The sequence below is a fragment of the Capra hircus genome, chromosome 19 (assembly GCF_001704415.2).
Source record: "Capra hircus breed San Clemente chromosome 19, ASM170441v1, whole genome shotgun sequence".
NCBI lineage: Eukaryota > Metazoa > Chordata > Mammalia > Artiodactyla > Bovidae > Capra > Capra hircus.
Genome location: NC_030826.1, coordinates 49,755,319 through 49,767,023, shown reverse-complemented (window position 1 = coordinate 49,767,023; position 11,705 = coordinate 49,755,319).

Genomic DNA, 11,705 nt, shown 5'->3' with positions numbered 1-11,705 from the left:
GAGCCCTGAGGAAAGAAAGCTCAGGGTGTGAAAACAGAGGAAACTGGCCCCACAGAGCTGAGGTGCATATCAAAGGAATGATTTCAGGGAGCCCATACGTTTGCATCTTCCCATATACAGAAACAGGCTAAATTCCTTAATTTGGGTTATCTGGTTTTCTTTAATTTACAAAAAAACTTTTGATATCCAGGCTACCTGTCCTTTGTTGCAAAACTTCTACATAACCTGCTCCCCCACCTCTGCCTCCTTGGAACAAACAGTTCTCTCACACTTGTTTCAGATGCTACCTCCTGGGCTTAAGTCCTAAAAATTTCTGCTGAATGAAACATAACGTTCAACCTTTAGGTTGCATTCAATCGAGGACAACGCATTTCTGTCTCTTTAGCTCTTCTCAAAGCTGAACACTTTTAAAATAAAGTGTTCTTTAAACAAACACTTCTTTTGAAAATACATTTTAACCACGTTTTACACTTTTGTGGTTCATGGTTTCATTTTGTTCAAAGTCTTTAGTTATGATGAAATGTGTCCATCTGTTTTCAAGAAAATATTTTCTTGGTCTTTGTAAAGAACATCTTCAGTTCTCCAAGACCACAATGTTGGTTTTTTGTATCTTCATATTAATGCTTTCACATTTTTTAATTTCCTTTGCTTCTTAATTTTTAACTTAATTTAAATGTAAGTTGTTTTTGTAAGAAAAAAAATTATAATACAAGAGAATACATACAGATATCCCCCACACTGCAAAAGTTCTCTTGATGCCACTTCTTTTTTATGAAAAGTGAAAGTGAAAATCGCTCAGTCGTGTCCAACTCTTTGCGACCCCATGGTCCAATCCCAAAGAAAGGCAATGCCAAAGAATGCTCAAACTACTGCACAATTGCACTCATCTCACATGCTAGTAAAGTAATGCTCAAAAGTCTCCAAGCCAGGCTTCAGCAATACATGAACCGTGAACTTCCAGATGTTCAAGCTGGTTTTAGAAAAGGCAGAGGAACCAGAGATCAAATTGCCAACATCCGCTGGATCATGAAAAAAGGAAGAGAGTTCCAGAAAAACATCTATTTCTGCTTTATTGACTATGCCAAAGCCTTTGACTGTTTGGATCACAATAAACTGTGGAAAATTCTGAAAGAGATGGGAATAGCAGATCACCTGACCTGTCTCTTGAGAAACCTATATGCAGGTCAGGAAGCAACAGTTAGAACTGGACATGGAACAACAGACTGGTTCCAAATAGGAAAAGGAGTACATCAAGGCTGTATATTGTCATCCTGCTTATTTAACTTATACACAGAGTACATCATGAGAAACGTTGGGCTGGAAGAAGCACAAGCTGGAATCAAGATTGCTGGGAGAAATAGCAATAACCTCAGATATGCTGACACCACCCTTATGGCAGAAAGTGAAGAGGAACTAAAAAGCCTCTTGATGAAAGTGAAAGAGGAGAGTGAAAAAGTTGGCTTAAAGCTCAACATTCAGAAAACGAAGATCATGGCATCTGGTCCCATCACTTCATGGGAAATAAATGGGGAAACAGTGGAAACAATGTCAGACTTTTTTGGGGGCTCCAAAATCACTGCATATGGTGACTGCAGCCATAAAATTAAAAGACACTTACTCCTTGGAAGGAAAGTTATGATCAACCTAGATAGCATATTGAAAAGCAGAGACATTACTTTGCCAACAAAGGTCCATCTAGTCAAGGCTATGGTTTTTCCAGTGGTCACATATGGATGTGAGAGTTGGATTGTGAAGAAAGCTGAGCACCGAAGAATTGATGCTTTTGAACTGTGGTGTTGGAGAAGACTCTTGAGAGTCCCTTGGACTGCAAGGAGATCCAACCAGTCCATTCTAAAGGAGATCAGTCCTGGGTGTTCTTTGGAAGGAATGACGCTAAAGCTGAAACTCTAGTACTTTGGCCACCTCATGCGAAGAGTTGACTCATTGGAAAAGACTCTAATGCTGCGAGGGATTGGGGGCAGGAGGAGAAGGGGACAACAGAGGATGAGATGGCTGGGTGGCATCACCAACTCGATGGACATGAGTTTGAGTGAACTCTGGGAGTTGGTGATGGACAGGGAGGCCTGGGGTGCTTCGATTCATGGGGTCGCAAAGAGTCGGACACGACTGAGCAACTGAACTGACTGAACTAGACTGTACAGTCCATGGCATTCTCCAGGCCAGAATACTGGAGTGGGACCCATTCCCTTCTCCAGGGGATCTTCCCAAGCCAGGGATTGAACCCAGGTCTCCCACATTGCAACCAGATTTTTTACCAGCTGAGCCACAAAGTCCTACGTTAAAATCCATTTCTGAAATCCCAGGCTGTTTCAGCTTATGAAAGGTTTCATAGGTAGGCTTTGCTTGAATAATGGGGGAAATCTGAGAATGGCTTTTAAAATAATTTGCTAAATTAATCACGTCATCTAGCCCTTCCTTCCAAACTTCCAACCGGTACATCCAGCTGCATCTGCATCGTCTCCCCAAGGACGTCTGACGACTGTCCCCAAGTGAACGAGTTTTCATCTAGGCTCCTGGTCAAAACACCTGGGTCTGCCAGAAGAGCCCCCCACCTCTGGAATTAGATGACAATAAAATTCCTTGGATCAGTTGTTTCCCAGTTTTGCTGCATGTTAAAATTGTCTTGGGACCTTGAGAAATCCCACATCATAGCATGTGGCAGACACCCTGAGGTGACCCCCTATGGCAGTCATGACCTCCTCCTGACTGGAGGGGAAAATGTGAGTTGCTTCTAACCAAGGAAGTGGCAAGGTAATGGATGTCATCCACTTGATTACATTATTTTATAAATACATACATACTGCATACATTATATATGACACATTATTTTCTATACATATACTACCAGATATTTCTATCTTTATACATATATATATCACCTACATGTACACATGTGCAGACTCTCGCTTTGTCTCCCATGTACTTGAGGAAGGAAAGCTCCATGCTGTGAACTGTGGCTGGAGGCTGGAGGTCTGGGGCCCCTGACTCTCATCTGCTGGGCAGGGACCGTGAGGTATAGGTGGCTGCTTCAGGTGGTTTGGAAGAGCTGCGGACTTAGAGGCTGGGAACATTCTGTGACCTATGGGGACACCCCCTGTAAGCCTGGGACACTCAGGGTGAGTTTTCACTTGTCTGCTGAGCCCTCCGAGCCATCACTTCCCCAGCACTAGTCTGTCCTCTCTACACACCTTTATCTTTTCCTCCTTCTCAGCCACCCGGCAGAGAAGGTAATGGCGACCCACTCTGGTGTTCTTGCCTGGAGAATCCCAGGGACGGGGGAGCCTGGTGGGCTGCTGTCTATGTGGTCGCACAGAGTTGGACACGACTGAAGCGACTTAGCAGCAGCAGCAGCAGCAGCAGCCACCCGGAGTAGATGATTAACTTTAACTCAGGTCTCTGACATAGAGAAGAAACTCAGAACACAAAACTCAATCATCAGGGGAATCATTCTTCTATCCCCTTCTCAATGCCCTTGGTTGTCAGGCTTCAACTTCACGTGGGACATCTTTATGGCAGAGTCTGTGCCCCCAACCCCTTACTTGATTCCACCTGCCCTTTCCAGCAGATGGACAGTGCTGAAGCCTGGGGGGCTATGCCCCCACAGCAAGGAGGCCAAGGGCGGGCATCTGAACCCTGGCCTGTTGGAACTTCCTCTGGAGCACCCAGGCCCCTTCTGCCATCTGATGCTGGGGCTCACAATGGAGGGGTCTACCCTCACCCATGAGTTCTCATGGACTCCAGCATTCAAGGTGACAGCCTTGGCTCCTGGACCCTGGATCTGAGCGGGGATGGCTACCTACCTGGCTTCCTGGCCGTGTGTGTGTGTCACACAGGGGAGAGCAAAGGCACTTAGACACCCAGTGGAGGCAGCACCCCCCCACCAATCTTCCCATTCCCCTTCCCCTCCCAGCAACTCTAGATCAGAATAGAGGATTAGAAGACAGTCATCTCTCTTCCTGTGAATCTGGTGATTGGTTTTTCATTGATCTATTTACACATCTGTTCAACAGGCACTAACAACCCCTGACCCATGCTGAGTGCTCACCCCCCCCCCGGCCCAGGATGCCCAATTATCAGAAGAGGGGCCAGAACAAAGGGTCAGCATGGTGCCAGGACAACAGGAACAAGGCTCTGCAGCAGCTTCACACACTGGGGGCTGGCATGGCTTCTGGAGCAGTTCCCAAGCTGGGAGGGATGGCAACTCATTCTCAGTGTCATGGCGACATGGGCACAAGCTTCCCAACATCTGCGCACCCTTCAGAATGCTCGAGAGAGTCCATGGGAGGAATGATCTAGAATTTAGGACACCCTGGGGAGCCTCAGACCCAGGGATTCTCCTCTCAGGTCTCTTCAGAAACCAAAGGCAGTGGCTGAGGGTGAAGACAATTATGAACACGAGAGACACAGAAGGAAATGATCCGGCACTACAGAAAGACCACAACTCATTTCCACAAAATGTCAACAAAGATACTGATGTTTACAGGAATAAGTTTAAAACTGCAAAACTGGATGTCCATTTTGGAACGATGTGAGGAGTGATAATCGGGAAACAAGATCAGTATCCATCGGTAGGAATGCTTGTGATGTGGCCACACCACAGAACATGAACAGCCACAGACAACAAGCTTCAAAGAAGACATGCTGTGAAGTGATAAGCATCTGTTCAGTGACAAGAAAAGATAGGTTGTAAATTATGTACATAGTATTGCTTTGATTTTTTAAAAGAAAAAATCTGTGGCTACCTGTACAAGTGTCAGATGTGATGTGTGCAAGTGGATTCTTGCCTATCTACGCATGTAAGTGTCACAAGTCTGGGATACTCCGTGCCATGGACACCCATGTTGGGTATCACATGTCTTTGAGCATGTTCAGTTCAGTTCAGTCACTCAGTCGTGTCTGACTCTCTGAGACCCCATGAATTGCAGCATGCCAGGCTCCCTGTCCATCTCCAACTCCCAGAGTTTACTCAAACTCATGTCCATTAAGTCAGTGATGCCATCCAACCGTCTCATCCTCTGTCGTTCCCTTCTCCTCCTGCCTTCAATCTTTCTTAGCATCAGGGTCTTTTCAAATGAGTCAGTTCTTTGCATTAGGTGGCCAAAGTATTAGAGTGAATATTTCCAATGAATATTGGAATTATTCCAATGAATATTCCAATGAATATTCAGGACTGATTTCCTTTAGGATGGACTGCTTGGATCTCCATGCAGTCCTAGGGACTCTCAAGAGTCTTCTCCAACACCACAGTTCAAAAGCATCAATTCTTCACCACTCAGCTTTCTTTATAGTCCAACTCTCGCATCCATACATGACTACTGGAAAAACCATAGCCTTGACTACACAAAGTAATGTCTCTGCTTTTTAATATGCCATCTAGATTGGTCATAACTTTTCCTCCAAGGAGTAAGCGTCTTTTAATTTCATGATGCAGTCACCACCTGCAGTGATTTTGGAGCTCCAAGAAATAAAGTCTCTCACTGTTTCCACTGTTTCCCCATCTATTTGTATGAAGTGCTGGGACCAGATGCCATGATCTTAGCTTTCTGAATATTGAGCGTTAAGCCAACTTTTTCACTCTCCTTTTTCACTTTCATCAAGAGGCTCTTTAGTTCTTCCCTTTCTGCCATAAGGGTGGTGTCATCTGCATATCTGAGGTTACTGATATTTCTCCCGGCAGTCTCGATTCCAGCTTGTGCTTCCTCCAGCCCAGTGTTTCTCATGATGTACTCTGCATAGAAGTTAAATAAGCAGGGTAACAATATACAGCGTTGATGTACTCCTTTCCTGATTTGGAACCAGTCTGTTGCTCCATGTCCACTTCTAACTGCTTCCTGATCTGCATACAGATTTCTCAAGAGGCAGGTCAGATGGTCTGGTATTCCCATCTTTTTCAGAATTTTCCACAGTTTATCGTGGTCCACACAGTCAAAGGCTTTGGCATAGTCAATAAACCAGAAGTAGATGTTTTCCTGGAACTCTCTTGTTTTTTCGATGATCCAACCAATGTTGGCAATTTGATCTCTGGTTCCTCTGCCTTTTCTAAATCCTGCTTGAATATCTGGAAGTTCACAGTTTACATACTGTTGAAGCCTGGCTTGGAGAATTTTGAGCACTACTTTACTAGCATGTGAGATGAGTGCAATTGTGTGGTAGTTTGAGCATTCTTTGGCATTGTCTTTCTTTGGGATTGGAATGAAAACTGACCTTTTCCAGTCCTGTGGTGACTGCTGAGTTTTCCAAATTTTCTGGCATATTGGTTGCAGCACTTTCACAGCATCATCTTTTAGGATTTGAAACAGCTCAACTGGAATTCTGTCACCTCCATTAGCTTTGTTCATAAGGCCCTAAGGCCCACTTGACTTCACATTCCAGAATGTCTGGCTTTAGGTGAGTGATCACACCATCATGATTATCTGGGTCATGAAGATATACCCATTCAAATGGGTATATCTTTCCTTTTTTCCTTTTCCTTTCACTTCTCTTTTGTTCACAGCCATTTGTAAGGCCTCCTCAGACAACCATTTTGCCTTTCTGCATTTCTTTTCTTTGGGGGTGGTCTTGATCCCTACCTCCTGTGTAATGTCACAGACCTCCGGCCATAGTTCTTCAGGCACTCTGTCTATCAGATCTAATCCCTTGAGCATGTAAAGAACGGAAACACCAATATCAGCGTGATTACCTCTGGGTGTGGTATTGTGAGTTATTGAATTTTCTTCATTGATTTCCATATTCGCCTAATTCTCTAGAATAAGTATGTGCTATGACTGTACCTCTGGAAGCCACTGAAAGCCCTTGGAAGTGTTTCAAGGGTGGTGGTAAGGTCTAGACCAGCCTCTTCTGGTTGGAGTCCTGAGCATGGCTCTTTTCACTGCCTGCCTCTCCCAGGCACCCTCCAGTGCCTGCCTGTCAGGCTGCCATGGACTGTGAACCCTCACACTTCCAGACTCCATTGAGGGATTGGCACTCGGTGAATGGACAAGACAGTAGGGTGAGCACTGTCCCCAAAGGGCCATGACAGGGCTGGGTTCTCCTTCCCAGGGGCCTTTCAGTGCCCAGAGCCCTTGAAGGGATGACTCTAGAGCCTCTGGAACCATCCTTAGGTTCTTTCATGTCAACCCTTGTGTCTGAAGTTCCACAGTAGCCACAGCCACCAAATCCATTCAGACTCTGTGCGGCTGTGTACACATCCATCAGCTATGCCGTTGACACAGTTACCTCCAGGCATCGGAGGCTCCAGTAGTTGTGGTCACCATAAGAAGAGCCAGATTCAGGGTGAACATCCCCCCAGCAAGTGATTATCACGTCCTCCCCATGTTCCCACAAGCAGTGATCAGCCCAGCCCAGCCCTGGTAACGCACTGCTGGGAGGCACGTATCCCCTTGACACTGTCCTTGACACAGCTGTCTCCACTTCAGGGAGAGATTTGATAATGGGGCGTCTCGATGTCCCCTACTCCAGAGCCCCTCAGAACCATCCAGGGAGAACCACGTTCATCCTGTGAGTTTGCAGTGGCTACCAAATCATCACCACTCAGCAGCTTGAAGCCACATAATTTCTTCTCTTGAGTCTGTAGGTCTGGCATCTGCAATGGACCCAGGGCTGGCTCTTTCTGGAGGCTTGCAGGGAGAACCCCTCCCTCCCTGTTCCAGCTTCCAAAAGAGCCACATCCCTTGGCTTGCAGCCCCTTCCTCTGTCTCCAGGTCAGCAGTATAGCATTATCTTCTGTGATCTCTGCTTCCATCCTCACATCTTCACTCTCTGACTTCTGCCTTCTGTCCCCCATCTTGTAAGGATGCTGGTGATGCCATTGGTCCCAGGTTATCCCCCCATACCATCTCAAGGCTCCTAACTTAATGAAACCTGCAAAGCCTCCACTGTGTGTAGTGACATAGTCATAGGTTCCGGGATTAGTGGACATCTTTGGGGACATTGTCCAGCCATCTGCTGACCCATCCTATACTCTCACTGATTCCTGTCCAGCTCTGAAATTCTGGAAAGATCTTATCTCTCAGGACACATGGGAAGTACCCTGACTTTCAGGAGCTGACTTCTTCCATAGGACCAAACGGGACACTCACATGTGTCTGAAGTGGGGGCTCAAGGCCACCCTCTGCTCCAAGTTCTGTGACAACTTGTCGCAAGCATCTTCCTAAGGGGCTGAGAAAAGCTAGGCTCTCGGAGCACACACCTCCTTTCCCTTTTGCTTTGGCCCTTCTTATGCCCCACACCTGACAGAACAATCCTGTTGTTCAGTCGCTAAGTCATGTCTGGCTCTTTGAGACCCCATGGACTGCATCACGCCAGGCTTCCCTGCCTCTCACTGTCTCTCAGAGTTTGCCTGGAAGATAGAAAAATCTGAAACGATGATAAAATCTCCCTTCAGTGTCAGATACGAAGAGGGCTCTACTGCCCAGAAGTTCCCCAAATGACATCTCTGCCCAAACCATCCATGTTTCTAAAGGGCATCCCGACAACCCTTGAGAAGAGAAGGAATTCATCCAATTATAGTCAGTTGGGGCCACAAGACCCAAAAGGCGCATTTGCTGTGAGAAGCAGTCGTAGAAAAGAAAATGAAGAATTAAACAGATTCCCTGCCTCTTCCTGGCCAGGGGCGCAAGTTGAGCCTCAAGTCTCCAACGCTCATTCCCCTCCTGCACACATCCTCTTCCTAGTTGGGATCTTGGGATCATAATGTCAACTCCTGTGGTAGCCCCACTGTGTCTGAGGTGCCCCTTTCCTGGAAACTCTGCAGCCCAAGTTCCTGCTATAAGACATGGCCTATTAGCATCATACAACAAAATAATTTACCTCATTCTGGTAAACCCTGGTGGCTCAGACGGTAAAGAATCCCCCTGCAGTGCAGGAGACTCAGGTTCGATCCCTGGGTGCTACCTACTCCAGAATTCTTGCCTGGAAAAGTTCATGGACAGAACCTGGTGGGCTACAGTCCATGGGGTCACAAAGAGTTGGACACGACTAAAGGACCAACACTTGCACTTTTTTCCAGGCCCATATCTGAGTCTGGCAGGTTTGTATGGAGGGCTGGGCATGTCTCGCCACACATGAAGGTCCAGCTACAGTGACATAGTGCGACTGGATTCTAGAGCCCATTGGGACCCCTCCCACTGGGACTGACAACCCACCTGCCCACCTGTGGGACAGTACATGCTGAGGTCCTGTCCTGGGCTGGGAAACTCAAGGGTTAAAAGGAAAGGACAGGTCATATGGATAGTTCCATGTTTAGTTTTGAAAGGAACCTCCATACGATTCTCCACAGTGACTTATCAGTTTACATTTCCACCAACAGTGCAAGAGGGTTCCCTTTTCTCCACACCCTCTCCAGCATTTATTATTTGTAGATTTTTTGATGATGGCCATTCTGACCAGTGTGAGGTGATACCTCATTGCAGTTTTGATTTGCTACTGATGAACCTATTTCCAAGGCAGGAATAGAGACACGCACATAGAGGGTAGACACGTGGACACAGGGAGGGGAGGGAAGGGTGGGATGAACTGGGAGATTAGGGTTGACATCTACACACTATCATGTATAAAATAGACAGCTAGGGGAACGTATAAAGCACAGAAGCTCAGCTCAGTGCTCTGTGATGATCTAGATTGGAGGGATGGGGAGAGGGGGAGGGGAGTCCAGAAGGGAGGGGAAGTATGTACGCAGATAACTGATTCACTTCATTGTACAGCAGAAACTAACGCAACATTATAAAGTAACTATATTCTAATTTAAAAAAATTTTTTTTAATGAAAACAAACAAAAGGGCTATTTCTCGCTCTGCATGCTCCATTTTAATGAGATATGCATGTGTGCTAAGTTTCTTCATTCATGTACAACTCTTTGCGACCCCATGGACTGCAGCCCACCAGGCTTCTCTGTCCATGGGATTCTCCAGGCAAGAATACTGGAGTGGGTTGACATTTCCTCCTTCAGGGGATGTTGCCGACCCAGGGATCGAACCCATATCTCTTTTGTCCCTGCATTGGCAGGCGTGTTCTTTACCACCAACGCCACCTGTGAAGCTCTTCGGTGGAAGGGACCAACAATTATCTCCTCGGCAGAGAAACACCTTAATTTCAGATAGTAAAAATCCAGGTTGATGTTAAGGAGAGTGTGACCACACACGGGGCGTGTCCCTGCAGTGTGTAGCACAAGAAGGGGCAAAATGTATAAGGAGGCGCAATCTGCATTATATTAGCCCCCAGGAAGACCCTGAAGCTTGTGCTGCCCGGAGACCGGAAAAGGCACAAGGCCTACTTGAGGGGACGGTGTCCTTTGAGGTCAAACCTCTAATTGGAAGCAGCTAGAGGCAGAAACGGAGAAGGCAATGGCACCCCACTCCAGTACTCTTGCCTGGAAAATCCCATGGATGGAGGGCCTGGTGGGCTACAGTCCATGGGGTCGCTAAGAGTCAGACACGACTGAGCGACTTCACTTTCACTTTTCACTTTCATGCATTAGAGAAGGAAATGGCAACCCACTCCAGTGTTCTTGCCTGGAGAATCCCAGGGACGGGGGAGCCTGGTGGGCTGCCGTCTATGAGGTCGCACAGAGTCGGACACGACTGAAGCGACTTAGCAGCAGCAGCAGAGGCAGAAAGGATCATGGGGCCATGACTGCGTGTGAAACAGGCCGACAAAGACCAGTGAGGACAGAAGGGGAACAGACGCAGCTGAACTCTTTAATTACATTAACCTCTAATGGTAAGAGGGAAACAAATGAAAATGACTCTTATGCCTAGGTGCATACAATATGAAAATGAAAATCCAAGACTCTTGATATTTCTTCAGATTTGTCACAGCATTCAAAGTTCAATGTTCCTATAGAAGCATGTGCCTCTAAGGAAAATTGGAGCATGATCCTGAAGGCCCCCACTAGTGTGTGACCCCCATTTCACCCCAAGGGATGCAGAGACAGAAACCAGTGGCTCTCTACATTACTTTTCAGTAAGCTCATGAACCTTATTCATTTTTATGGCTGACTTTGAGCCTTACTGGCCTAAGTTGGTCAGAGAATTGTTTGTTATGTGTCCTTATCTTTGTGGCTTCCTGTTCCTTTTAGAAATACAACTCTAATTTTATCAGTAAAATCAGTTAAAAAAAAAAAAAAAAACAAAGAAAGAAAGAAAATCAACTGTCAGGCAAACTTTACAGAGCACATATATTCTCCACAGCAATGACGGTATCTCACATCCTCTGGGCCTCGCTGGGTGCCTGCTCCCTGTGGAAGCAGGGATCTTTCTTTTCATCAACAGGCAGCACCCCTCTGAAGAGCTCTCTGTAGTGAACTTATGCAAGAAAGTATTAAACCATTCATCTTCCTTATTCCCTGGAGGAGGAATGAGAGGGGAAAGCCAATAAAAATCTAGTGAAATGCTTGGGGGAAATGATCCCTGGTTGGGCTTGCCTGGTGGCTCAGATGGTGAAGAATCTGCCTGCAATGCAGGAGGCCAAGTTTCCATCCCTGGGTCGGGAAGATGCCCTAGAGAACCAAACGGCAACCCCCTCCAGTATTCTTGCCTGGAGAATTCCACGGACAGAGGAGCCTGACAGGCTACAGTTCATGGTGTCGCAAAGAGTCGGACACGACTGAGCGAGTAACACTTGCTGCAAATATGGAGACGGGAGGTGAGGGCTGGACTCTGCTTTATAATACAAGAGCAACGATGTAA